This window comes from Chiloscyllium punctatum, chromosome 29 (assembly GCF_047496795.1).
Source record: "Chiloscyllium punctatum isolate Juve2018m chromosome 29, sChiPun1.3, whole genome shotgun sequence".
Taxonomy (NCBI): Eukaryota; Metazoa; Chordata; class Chondrichthyes; order Orectolobiformes; family Hemiscylliidae; genus Chiloscyllium; species Chiloscyllium punctatum.
The window spans coordinates 22,114,801-22,127,273 of record NC_092767.1 but is presented as its reverse complement, the minus strand read 5'-3'; the positions used below and the strand labels follow the sequence as shown (position 1 = coordinate 22,127,273).

General features: G+C 43.0%; 1 pseudogene; it reads right to left on the bottom strand.

Annotated features, from left to right (window-relative positions):
* The window catches only part of LOC140454398 (NACHT, LRR and PYD domains-containing protein 3-like), a 28,197-nt pseudogene extending 20,682 nt beyond the window's left edge, over window positions 1–7,515 (bottom strand).
* Between the last annotated feature and the right edge of the window lie 4,958 nt (window positions 7,516–12,473).

The window sequence follows — 12,473 nt, the reverse complement described above, 5'->3', positions numbered from 1 at the left end:
ATCTCCATCTCCATTTGAGGAGAATTTAACATTGGAACATCTGAGAAGCCAAATATTATCACATTGTTCACTTATTATTATTTACTGCATTCATTTTTGTTTTGTCTGTTGTCCCGAGTGGAGATAGTATCAGAGTGTTTCTAAGATTGATGTCTGCTTCAATCTCAGACAATTTATACCTAATGTAAACATATAGCCCACTGGCTGAATAGGGACTGTGCATAACTCTCACTTTTTCAATGCTTACTGTTGGGAACAGGATGAAAACCAGTGATACAATTAAATGTGCTATGTGAACCATAATTATAAAATAACACTGTCGATGTATAAGGATCACATTGGGATCTTCCACCAATTTTATCAACTCATTGTCCATTTCAGTGCGAAAGCTGAAGCCTCTCATTGTACAGTCTAAGATTGTATGTGAATGGACTCCCTATCTATTCTGAATCTTCGTGTGAATGTACCTATACCCAGCTTGACCCCATATTTGATTTCATGTTTTAACAAGTCCGAGACATAGATGAAGCAAATCTTATCTCTATATGAGCCTAAATAAGTTTCCAAGTCAACTAATTGCCAGGCCAGACAATTGAGTACAGTCTTTGACACAGCCACCTGACGTCAGTAAGATTTCAGCAAATATGGGCTCTTCACAAATCCAATGTTTCAGTACTGTGTGTAGAAATGTGTTTCTGGGATATGTGACTTATTGAAAAACAATTCCTTATCTAGTCCTGGTTGATCAATTCGGTCAAGCTAATATCATTGTAGCCCTATTTGTGCCTTCATTCAATGCCCAAACAACATGTGTGCAATCTGATACATGTTGAACTCTACTACATATGCAGTTGGTAGAAATATGACACTTGGATGTTTAAAGATTCTGTTTCTATACGTGACCCATATCCTCACCTTCTTTAGGTCAATGTGTGTTTCAAGTCATTGCCCAGGGTGGAGCCGACATATGAATCAAGACCTTCTTCAACCAGTACATACATATCAGTTCACTCTGTCCACACTGTGGGACCATACTCTAACTTCTGTATTCACCAGATCTGACTTCATCAGTAACTAGTCTAGAACCAAATGTGATCCTATAAATGACATCATCTTTACTCAGTCTGTCATGTATTTGATTCAAGCTTTAACTGGGTCTGGAGCTCTATGTGACTCCAGCCCAATATAGACTTTGTAGACTCTGAGACTCTGGTGATATTGAGGTTTACATTTGCATAAAGGCACCCTAAGGCCTAGTATTGACAGTCAAAGCAAGACTTCTTTTCAGATCCTGATGTGACTGAAGGGAAAAGAAATAATGGCCTGACAAAGTACCAGGGAAGATTTTGAAACCAACTGACTTGCAAAGCTGATTGTGACCTTGTGGTTCAGCATCTAAGACTGGAAAGTTGGGCTCAGTCTGCTCCAGAGCAGCTGGGAAAATCAAAATGAGCATTCAGCAATTTCCAACAAAGCTCAATATCACACATGTGGCATTGAATTTGTGGCAGATAGAACACTGTCCATGCCCAAGTTCCAGTTCATTTGCTTCGTGTTGTAACTTTGATTGCATTTTATAGAAACAGTTAATGGTAATAATTTGGAGGGTTTGTTTCCTTTCAGTGATGAAATGTGAGACACAAATAAAATGTTAGAACTTAATTAATGCAGTACATTTTTATGATTAACGATTACTTTTATTTTGACTTACCTTTGAGGTGATCTGATAGCTCTCCTTCCATCTCTCCGATGCGTGCATTATAAAGCAAGTCAAAACCTGGGAAAGATGTTTCATTTCATTAGTAGTGTGTGGCAACCTCACCCATTAAAGAGGCAACCATGTTTGATTGCTAGAAATAATTGGACCGTACAATACCTCTGCTCTGAATTTCTTTCAGAATGAGTTTCAGTTTTGGCTTTGATTCTTGCATTTTCACCAATGTTTCCCAAAATATTCGTTCTCTGCAGCCATTGGTTTTGGTCACTGTGCTCAGAAGATGTTTTGCTGCTTCCTTTCTCTGTTGATGCTCTGACAGATTACGGATATACTGGAATAAAAGAGAAGAACAGGTAAAATAGAAAGGGAAAAGGGAAACAACAGATGAAGGAACGGAATGGAAGAATGAATTGATGGAGGAAATGAGGGAAAAAGATGGGAAAGAAAGAAACAAAGGAAGAACAATGGAATAAACCAGAAAAGGAAGAAATAGAAAGGAAAACAATGAAAGAGAGAAAATGATAAACAGCAGTGTCGGAATTGTGAAAAGCTGTTACATTAATGATGTTCCATTGGTGAAGAATATTAATCTCAGCACACTGATGAGACCTTCCCTCCCCTTGTGAAGAAGTACTATGAGGGAGACATTAGTAGTCGGCAAAAACAAGGGCTGCAGATGCTGGAAACCAGATTCTAGATTAGAGTGGTGCTGGAAAAGCACAGCATTTCAGGCAGCATCCGAGAAGCAGGAAAATCGATGTTTTGGGCAAAAGCCCTTCATCAGGAATAGAGGAATCTATTGGATATGACATGAAACTTGCAGTTAACAAGTTATGTGATAAACAAAACCGGACTCTACAATATTGGAAGTGGAAGTTTTGGGGTTTGGGTTTGAATCCATAACACTTGAACTATGATGCGAACATGAGATCCATATTGTCACTTTAATAGCTAGAACCACAACACCTTCATTGAATTCCTACATTAAAAGTGGACTAGTTTCACTGCTATATCCAAAGAAACAAAAAGGAAATCCAAAATAATAAATTAGAAATTTTGTAGGAAACATTGAAAAGTTTGTAATTACCAGGATTTTATTGCAGTAAGAATTGAAAGGATATCAACGGTCATTATGATATTTGGGACAATTTGGGTAACTAGTTCTGATAACATCATGAAACTCCAATAATTGAAGTCATAAATATCCTTCAGCTCACCAACAGACACAATATTAACATCACTGCAACTGCATGAAGTTTTGCCTTTTCAACATGTGTGCTTACAAAGAACGAAGAACAAAGAGAATTTACAGTCCAGGAACAGGCCCTTCGGCCCTCCAAGCCTAAGCCGATCCAAATGTACTGTCTAAACCTGTCGCCCAATTCCGAAGCATCTGTATCCCTCTGCTCCCCACCTACTCATGCATCTGCCCAGACACATCTTAGATAAATCTACTGTGCCTGCCTCTACCACCTCTGCTGGCAACGCGCTCCAGACACCCACCACCCTCTGTGTGAAGTACTTGCCGTGTGTATCCCCCTTAACTCTTCCATCTCTCACCTTGAAAGCGTGACCTCTTGTTATTGAATCCTTCACCCTGGGTAAAAGCTTACCTCTATCCACCCTGTCTATATCCTTTATGATTTTGTAAACCTCAATCAGGATCCCCCTCAATCTCCTTTTTTCTAATGAAAATAAACCTAACCTACTCAACCTCCCTTCATAGCTAACACCTTCCAGACCAGACAATACCCTCGTAAACCTAAACTGCAACCTCTCCAAAGCGTCCACATCCTTTTGGTAATGTGGCGACCAGAACTGTACACAGTATTCTAAATGTGGCCGAACCAATGTCTTGTCCAATTTTAACATGACTTGCCAGCTGTTATATTCAATACCCCATCCAATGAAGGCAAGCATACTGTATGTCTTCTTGACCAGTCTATCCACCTGTGCAGCAACCTTCAGGGTACAATGGACCTGCACTCCTAGATCTCTCTACTCATCAACTTTTCCCAAGGCTCTTCCATTCATTGTATAATTCACTCTTGAATTAGTCTCGCCTAAATGCATCACCACACATTTGTCTGGATTGAAAACCATCTGCCACTTTTCTGCCCAACTCTCCAGTCTATCTATACCCTCCTGTATTCTCTGACAGTCCCTTATGCTTTCTGCTACTCCACCAATCTTCGTGTCATCTGCAAACTTGCTGATCATACCAACCTTCCAGATCATTTATGTATATCACAATCAACAGTGGCCCCAACACTGACCCCTGTGGACCACCACTGGTTACCTTTCTCCATTTCAAGAAACTCCCTTCAACTACTACTCTCTGTCTCCTGTTGCTCAACCAGTTCTTTATCCACCTAGCTAGAACACCCTGCACACCATGTGACTTCACTTTCTCCATTAGTAAGGCATTTGATAAGGTTCCCCATAGTAGACTAAAGTCCATGCATACGACATCAACAGCCCTTCCTTCATCTATCAACTTGGTCACTTCCTCAAAGAACTCTAATAAGTTGGTAAGGCATGATCTCCCCCGCACAAAACCATGTTGTCTATCACTGATAAGCCCATTGTTTTCCAAATATAAATAGATCCTATCCCTCAGTACCTTCTCCAGCAACTTTCCCACCACTGATGCCAGGCTCACTGGTCTGGAGTTACCCGCAATATCCCTACTACCCTTCTTGTAAAGGGGGACAACATGAGCAACCTTCCAGTCCTCCGGCACCTCACCTGTATTTAAGGATGAGCTGAAAATGTGTTGCTGGAAAAGCGCAGCAGGTCAGGCAGCATCCAAGAAACACAAGAATCGACGTTTCGGTCATAAGCCCTTCTTCAGGGTTACTCTTCGGAGGGTCGGTATGGACTTGTTGGGCTGAAGGGCCTGTTTCCACACTGGAAGGAATCTAATCTAATCTACCAAGTCAAAAAAACTTCACAAGGGGTTGTAATTCCTCACTTTTGATGATCTGGACAGGACACTTCTTCAAGAGTCCCTCAACATTACCTGCCTCAGTGACATGAGTGGCACCTTACTGGTACTTGAACTTGAACTTCATAAGGTGACCTGTTTAAAACTTGACAACACATTTCTTATTTTTTTTAGATTCCCTACAGTGTGGAAACAGGCCCTTCGAAGGGTAACCTACCCAGACCCATTTCCCTCTGACGAACGCACCTAACCTATGGGCAATTTAACATGGCCAACTCACCTGACCTGCACATCTTTGGACTGTGGGAGGAAACCGGAGCACACCGACGCAGACACGGGGAGAAATGTGCAAACTCCCAGGCAGTTGCCTGAGGCTGGAATTGAACGTGGGACCTTGGTGCTGTGAGGCAGCAATGCTAACCACTAAACCACCGTGCCGCCCATGGCAATGTTTCACTTATTTCTAGGTCGAGCCAAACTTAGCTCTCTCAGTTCTGAATGACACAATGACCATAGTGTTCGGGCTTAAACCAAAAGCTGCATACAACATAAACTGAAGAATTCCATCATAATCGATTTGGAAACGGAACTCAATGGGTATTCCAGTGTCTCCCTTAAAACCGCTGACCCCAATCCCTCCCCACCATGGTATTTTTATTTGTGCTCTCTGCTAGAATCTTGTTGCTTGCAGAGCACACACAAGCTATTCTTCCCAGTGAAATATTCATCATGGCATTTCTTCCATCTCGCTAAAACTGATCTGTTATCCTGACATTCTCTGTCATGTGGTTTTCATCATCACATGATTTCATCCACGAACCACTAAGCCATGGGGTCCCACCTCACTAATTTCTATTTTGCTCTCAGTTCGTTATCGGTCCTTCAAGTAAACAACTTTTAATTATTTTTTTTTCTTTTGAAAAAATTATTGTTTCAGTATTTTCTATTTTCTGGTGCATTTTTATTTTTGTACCCCTGACCCTTACTTTTACTGTTTTTCATATCATTAATGAGATGCACAACCTTGTTACTTTTCCTTAAACTTCCAAAGGTTCCTTCAAATACATGCCCACTTCAATCATTTTACTGATTAATAATAGAATAATGGAAAAAATCTATAATATAACTTACAGCGTAATTTCCATTGCTCAATGAATCAGTTGCTGTTAATGTCAGGGCAATGCTCTCCACCAAGTATAATATTGCATCCTCCAATCTCTCACAGTAGAATCGGGTAATCAGGTTTAACTCCCTGTCGCTGTAACTATTCAGCAATTGACTAATTCCTTTTCCATCACCGTCTGTCAGAAGAAAGTGAACAAAACATGCAATTAAAAAATCTGATGTAAAAAGCTAAAGAAATATCACACCAAAAACCTTCTACTTTCAACCATTGATACAAAATATTAATTTGCAATAAATAATTGTGCGATTTTACTTGCAGACTCTTCCTGTCTTTATGTAGCATTTTCACAAGGATTAATGGTCTCTTTCTCCTTCTACATGACAGAGTCAAAAACTTAAATTGTTTCAGTTCTCATTAGTTATTTCTAATCACTCTGCCCATAGATATTACACATTTAGGGTAGCAGGCTGAACTTGAACACACTTAAGAATTCTAACCCTGCACCATAGGAGCCCTTCATTGCTGTGTTTTATTAGTCTATATTTCTACCCAGAAGTGTTATCACACAAAAATGAGTTCTTTCCCACTGCAACTTCTTTTTTTTGTATAATGAGCAGCCACCACCAGTAAAAACTCATGTATATCCAATTGATGATTTACAAGCGCAGCCTTTTTTGGGCAATGCAATACCAAATATAAACGTGGCAGCGGACGTAGTAGGAAGAGAGGGAAGGGATAAAGTCGAAATGGAGTTGGACGGGAAATAAAGCACTGTATGCCTCTGTGGTGTTCCATCCCTCTAAAGGCATTGAGATGGACATTCTGCGCCCCATCTCCAAGGACACCCGGGCTTGAATGGAACCACAGAAGGACAGATAGTTACCTCCCTCCACAGCCACACTGCCAAGACCTGTTTACAACCAGCCTGGCCATCCAATTGATGTTATGAGCTGGTTCAGTAAACTGAATTGTGTTTCCATGTAGCAGGATCGTGAGCCTAGATGATCTCTCCTGCTGCCACAGATCATGTATGAGGGGATAAAACAACTGTTTTTATTCATAGGTGGTCTGCCCAGTGGCCAAGCACCAAATACCATTCATCTGCAAGTTGTGCTCAGGCTATGCAGTCTCCTGAGATGCCTGCCATGCTGTTTCCCATTCTGATAGCAACAGTTACTTCTCAGCCTTTCCTGAAATTGTAACATTCTATCCTGGAGGGTCTGATACTCATCAGGGAATATTGCCAGTAACACAGCTGATCTTTGAACTTTACCTTTTCCATTTCTTCCTTTCATTGAAGTACATTGTATTTGTCCCACATTTACTCCATCCGTCATAATTTTGCATTTGTTCACAAGCTAAACAAAAGAATATGTACCATTGTTGTTAGACTGATCAAAATGCTGGCGGAATTTTGTTGCTGCTGCTATTCAACAAATGGAAGCAAACTACATTCTAATAACAGCAAATAGATCGTGTTGATATCAAAACACTAAAAATATTTAACTGTATTGATTAAGATGAAGACTCGAAACGTTAGCTTGTTCTCCCTCTGTGAATGCTATCTGACCCGCTGTGATCTCCAGCATTTGTTGTTTTCAGTTCCGATTCCAGCATCTGCAGTCATTTGTTCCCGCACCTTGATTAAGATCTCAGAGTGTTACCTTCTGGTTATATGATTGTCGTAGAGATCGACAGCACAGAAGAAGGTGATTCCGATTTATCCCCTTTTGCACACCTCTCTCAGTGACAGGTTGAGCAGATTAATATTTAACTGACACTGTCAACACCCAGCACAGTCAAGGCTTCCTGTGACCCGGCATGAAACGGTCTCACTCAGTGGGAGCTTCCACATCAATCCCGAAGGAGCGGGCTCGGGTTTGAGGACACACCTTGAGGGGCTGAGGCAGCGGAAGGAGCTTCCGGGGCCAGACCTGGAGGGGAGTGACGTCACAATGCCAAAGTAACGTTTTGGACAGAAGGGCTGCTGATTGGGCAGTAACGGTCAGATGACTCACTCTGTTCTTACCTGAAACCTCCATTCACCTTGCCCTCCCCATCAGGTTTAAGGGCAATGGGAGTCAGGCTGGTGGGGGAGCAGTACAGTCCTGGGATTAAGAGTGGGACCGAGACTGCTATTTCTAGAATTAATTGCATATTTAATGTTCTTTAATGAGATTCTAACTCTAGGGCCATCTAGTTTACTGTAAGTTAATTTTAATAGACATTAATTTTCAATGAAATAGTTGTGAGAAGATTAAAATGGCAGTTCACTGGGTAGTTTGCTTATCATGTTGAATGTGGGAAATAAGAGACAGTTTGAACAGTCATGCCAACCAAACCTGTGGGAACTGTCCAGTTGGAGCTTCTGTCAGATTACATGGGTCAGTTTGGGGACACACTTCGGGGCGTTCAGGAAAGTGTCATAGACAGGAGTTTTAGAGTCGTGGTCAGTACCAAGGTTCAGGCAGGTAGCTGGAAGGGACAGGCAGTTGGAGACTGGGACACCCCTGTGGCTAAACCATCTCCAACAAGTATACCGTTCTGGATATTGAGAGGAGTGGTGGGTAGGGCCCGATCAGGGGATAACAACAGCAGCTGCCAGAACAGTGCTACCACAGCTGGCACTGTTGTTCAACAGGCAGGATCAAATTACAGAAAACCAGTACTAATAGGGGTCTCCATAGGCATTTCTGTGGCTGCAAAAGGGACCAGGATGGTGCATGGTCTCCCTTGTTCCAGGGTCAAGGATGTCTGTGAGTGGGCATAGAACATTGTCAAAAGGAACAATGAGTTGAAGCTGTATAGGACATTGGATTGTTTCAGAGAATATCTCTGGGACACTTTTGGAATATTGTGTGCAATTCTGGTCTCCATCCTGTAGGAAGGATTTGTGAAACTTGAAACATTTCAGAAAAGATTTGCAGGAATGTTGCTAGGCTTGGAGGATTTGAGCTATAGGGAGAGGCTGAACAGGCTGGGGCTGTTTTCACTGGAGTGTCGGAGGCTGAGGGGTGATCTTATAGAAGTTTATAAAACCATGAAGGGGCATGGATGGGATCAATCGACAAAGTATCTTCCCTGGGGTGGGGGAGTCCAGAACTAGAGGGCATAGGTTTACGGTGAGAGGGAAAAGATAAAAAAAGGGACCTAAGGGGTAGCGTTTTCACACAGGGTGGTGCTTGCATGTAATGAGCTACCAGAGGAAGTGGTGGAGTATGGTACAACTACAGCATTTAAAATGCATCTGGAATGGGTACATGAATAAAAAGGGTTCAGAAGGATATGGACCAAGGTGCTGGCAAGTGGGACTAGATTAGGTTAGGATATCTGGTTGGCATCGATGAGTTGGACCAAAGGGTCTGTTTCCATGCTGTACATCTCTATGACTCTGAGTAGCCAAAGAGTGTGGTACAGGTTGGTATGAATAACATAGGCAACCCCTCTGGGGTTCACATCTCGGGATTATTCCATGAGCCAGTGAGGCGAGGAATAGGAAGACAGTGCAGTGAAAAACATTGCTAAAAGGCTGTCGGATGGAGGGCTAACAATATGTGGATCGTTGGAATGTCTTCCAGGGCAATTGGGACCTCATCAAGAAGGAAGGATTTAACGCAAATTGGAGAGGCACCAATATCCTGGCAGGGAGGTTTGCTGGTGTCACTCGGTAGGTGTTTAAAGCAGGGTGGGAGAAAGGGAGGACTGCAGATGCTGGAGATCAGAGTCGACTGTGGTGCTAGAAAAGCACAGCAGGTCAGGTAGCATCTGAGGAGTAAGAGAGTCAACGTTTCAGTCATGGGCTCTTTATCAGGAATGAGGCTTGCGGGCCAGGGGTCTGAGAGATAAATGGGAGAAGGCTGGGGGGGGGGAAAGTAACTGGAAATGTGTTCGGTAGGTGAAAGTGGCAGGGAAAGGTGATAGGATGGAGTGGATAGGTGGGAAGGAAAATGGACAGGTCAAGAGGGTGGTGCTGAGTTGGAGGCATGGGACTGGGATAAGGTGGAGGGAGAGGAAATGAGGAAACTGATCCATATTGATCCTGTGTGGTTGCAGCGTCCCAAAGTGGAAGATGAGGTGTTCTTCCTCCAGGTGTCGGGTGGTTTGGGTTTGGTGATGGAGGAGGTCCAGGACCTGCTTGTCCTTGGTGGAGTGAGAGGGGGAGTTAAAGTGTTCGGGGGGAGGTGTACGTGGGATCGATGTGGATTTCATTTATCACTCAGCCCCCCTGAACTACAAGCCTGATTCTTGATGGAGGGCTTTTGCCTGAAACATCGAGTCTCCTGCTCTTCGAATGCTGCCTGACCTGCTGTTCTTTTCCAGCAGCGCACTCTCAGTGAAGTAGAAGAACAGACAGGAAGAGGTTACTGAACACTGCAGGACTGGTGATCTGAAGTGAATTTGTTCTATTACAAGGATTATGGCACATTAAACAGATGAACTTAGGGCTTGGATTCATGCAAATAACTATGACATTGTAGCTATTACTTGGTTCAAAGGAAAAGAATGGTAGCTTAATGTTCTATATTTTGTCATGCAAAATAGAGAGGGATGTAAAAGATGTTGTGGATTATTGATTAGGGAGAATATCACAGGTTTACTGAGGGAGGACATCTTGGAGGGCTTATCCAGTGAGGTTATATGGGTAGAGCTCAGGAATAAGAGGGCTGCAAACCTTTCAGTGGGTTTGTATTACAGGCTTCCCAACAGCCAGTGGGAGACAGAGGAACATATCCATGGAGAGTCAATGGAAAAATGTGAAAACACCAGGGTTGTGGTGATGTGTGATTTTAACATTCTAGAACTTGACAAGGACTCTCTTAAGAAAAGGGGCTTTTGTGTGGCTGGGGGTAGAATGTGTTAATTGAGTCCAAGAGGATTTCTTGAAGCAATATGTCTCTAGTCCAATTGAGGAAGGGAAATACTTGACCCGGTATTAAGGAATGAGCCCAGTCACGTGATCAAAGTTTCAGTGGAAAAACATTTTGGGAACACTGACCATAATTCTGCAAGTTATACATTACTTATGTTGAGGATAAAAGTGGTTCCTGGCGAAATTGGGAGAAGCTAGCGATGGCGATATTAGTCACAAACTGGAGCATAGAGATGGGAGTAGCTGTTTGCGGATAATTTGAGACTCTTTTAAAGGCTAGTGAATTCCAGACCAGCGTTTCCTGTGAAAGTGAAGGATAATAATGGCTAGATTCAAATGCTTTGGATGACAATTGGTTAAGCTACTTTTGGAATACTGTGTGCAATTCTGGTCTCTCTCAATGTGTTGTGAAACTTCAAAGGGTGCAGTAAAGAATTACAAGGATGTTGTCAGGGTTGGAGGCTTTGAGCTACAGGGAGAAGCTGAATAAATGGAAGCTATTTTCCCTCAAGCATTGGAGGCTGAGGGGTGACTTTATAGAGTTTTATGAAATCATGAGGTACATGTATAGGGTGAATAGTCAATGTCTTTTTCCCAGGGTATGAGAGTCCAATGTCAGAAGGCATCGGTTTAAGATGAGAGAGGAAAGGTATAAAAGGGACCTAAGGGGCAACGCTTTCACACAGAGGGTGGTGCATGTCTGGAATGAACTGCCATTGGAAGGGATGGAGGATGGGACAATTACAACATTTAAAAGGCATCTGGATGGTCCATGTATAGGAAGGGTTTCGAGGGATATTGGCCAAAGCTGGAAAAGCGCAGCAAGTCAGGCAGTATCCAAGGAGCAGGAGAATCGATGTTTCGGGCATAAGCCCTTCTTCAGGAATGAGGAGGATGTGCCAAGCAGGCTAAGATAAAAAGTATGGAGGAGAGACTTGGGGGAGGGAGGAGAGAATGCGATAGATGGAAGGAGGTTAAGGTGAGGGTGATAGGCCGGAGAGGGGGTGGGGGCAGAGAGGTCGGGAAGAAGATTGCAGGTCAAGAAGGTGGTGCTGAGTCCGAGGGCTGGGACTGAGATAAGGTGGGGGGGAGGGGAAATGAGAAAGCTGGAGAAATCTGCATTCATCCCTTGTGGTTGGAGGGTTCCTAGGTGAAAGATGAGGTGCTCTTCCTCCAGGCATCTTGTTGCCATGGTCTGGCGATGGAGGAGGCCAAGGACCTGCATGTCCTTGGCGGAGTGGGAGAGGGAATTAAGGTGTTCAGCCACAGGGCAGTTGGGTTGGTTGGTGTGGGTGAGGGAAAAGCCAGGTCCAGTTGTGGACAAAGAAGGAAATTTCTGTATGAAGCCAGAGGATGTGGGTGAGGACCTTAGTGAATAATTTGCATGGGTATTCAAAAGAAATGGACCTGGTGAATAGTGAGTCTAGACAAGGGTATGTCGATAATTCTAGGGCATGTCTATATAAAAAAAGGAGGAAGTGTTGGGCTTTTCAAAAAAACATGAGGTTACAAGTTCCCAGGAGCTGATGGTAGCTATTCTAGGGAGGAAATTGCTGGGGCCTTGTACAAAATCTTTAAATCCTCTTTAGTTACAGGAGATGTCCAAGACGACTGGAGAAAAGCCAATGTTGTTCCCTTGTTTCAGAAGGGCAACATGGATAATATGGGAAATCCAGTGAGCCTTATGTCAGTGGTAATTTAACATACCTGGTCAGTATGGATGGGTTGGACCGAAGGGCCTGTTTCCTTGCTGTACAACTCCATGACTCTATACCGCCAAGCCAAGAGATCTTGGAGAAGATTCTTAGGGCCA